Genomic DNA, 1,226 nt, shown 5'->3' on the forward strand with positions numbered 1-1,226 from the left:
CAAGTGTGGGAGTGTGTTTCTTTCAAACTGAGTATCTTTACATCGTTTGCGTATCTTTACTATGCCAATTGTGTATCTTTACATTGTTTGCGTATCTTTACTATTCCAATTGTGTATCTTTTCATTTCTCGTTTGAATATCTTTCTGTAAGGCTTCTGATGCGAGTTTCTATTGTATTTGAGAGTTTTGCAAGTGTGGGAGTGTGTTTCTTTCAAACTGAGTATCTTTACATCGTTTGCGTATCTTTACTATTCCAATTGTGTATCTTTTCATTTCTCGTTTGAGTATCTTTCTGTAAGGCTTTCTGATGCGAGTTTCTATTGAATTTGAGAGTTTTGCAAGTGTGGGAGTGCGTTTCTTTCAAACTGAGTATCTTTACATCGTTTGCGTATCTTAACTATTCCAATTGTGTATCTTTACATCGTTTCGTATCTTTACTATTCCAATTGTTTATCTTTTCATTTCTCGTTTGAGTATCTTTCTGTAAGGCTTCGTATGCAAGTTTCTATTGTATTTGAGAGTTTTGCAAGTGTGGGAGTGTGTTTCTTTCAAACTGAGTATCTTTACATCGTTTGCGTATCTTTACTATTCCAATTGTGTATCTTTTCATTTCTCGTTTGAATATCTTTCTGTAAGGCTTCTGATGCGAGTTTCTATTGTATTTGAGAGTTTTGCAAGTGTGGGAGTGTGTTTCTTTCAAACTGAGTATCTTTACATCGTTTGCGTATCTTTACTATTCCAATTGTGTATCTTTATATCGTTAGCGTATCTTTACTATTCCAATTGTGTATCTTTTCATTTCTCATTTGAGTATCTTTCTGTAAGGCTTCTGAAGCGAGTTTCTATTGAATTTGACAGTTTTGCAAGTGTGGGAGTGTGTTTCTTTCAAACTGAGTATCTTTACATCGTTTGCGTATCTTTACTATGCCAATTGTGTATCTTTACATTGTTTGCGTATCTTTACTATTCCAATTGTGTATCTTTTCATTTCTCGTTTGAATATCTTTCTGTAAGGCTTCTGATGCGAGTTTCTATTGTATTTGAGAGTTTTGCAAGTGTGGGAGTGTGTTTCTTTCAAACTGAGTATCTTTACATCGTTTGCGTATCTTTACTATTCCAATTGTGTATCTTTTCATTTCTCGTTTGAGTATCTTTCTGTAAGGCTTTTTGATGCGAGTTTCTATTGAATTTGAGAGTTTTGCAAGTGTGGGAGTGTTTTTCTTTCA

Source organism: Argentina anserina, unplaced genomic scaffold (assembly GCF_933775445.1).
Source record: "Argentina anserina unplaced genomic scaffold, drPotAnse1.1, whole genome shotgun sequence".
Classification (NCBI taxonomy): Eukaryota; Viridiplantae; Streptophyta; class Magnoliopsida; order Rosales; family Rosaceae; genus Argentina; species Argentina anserina.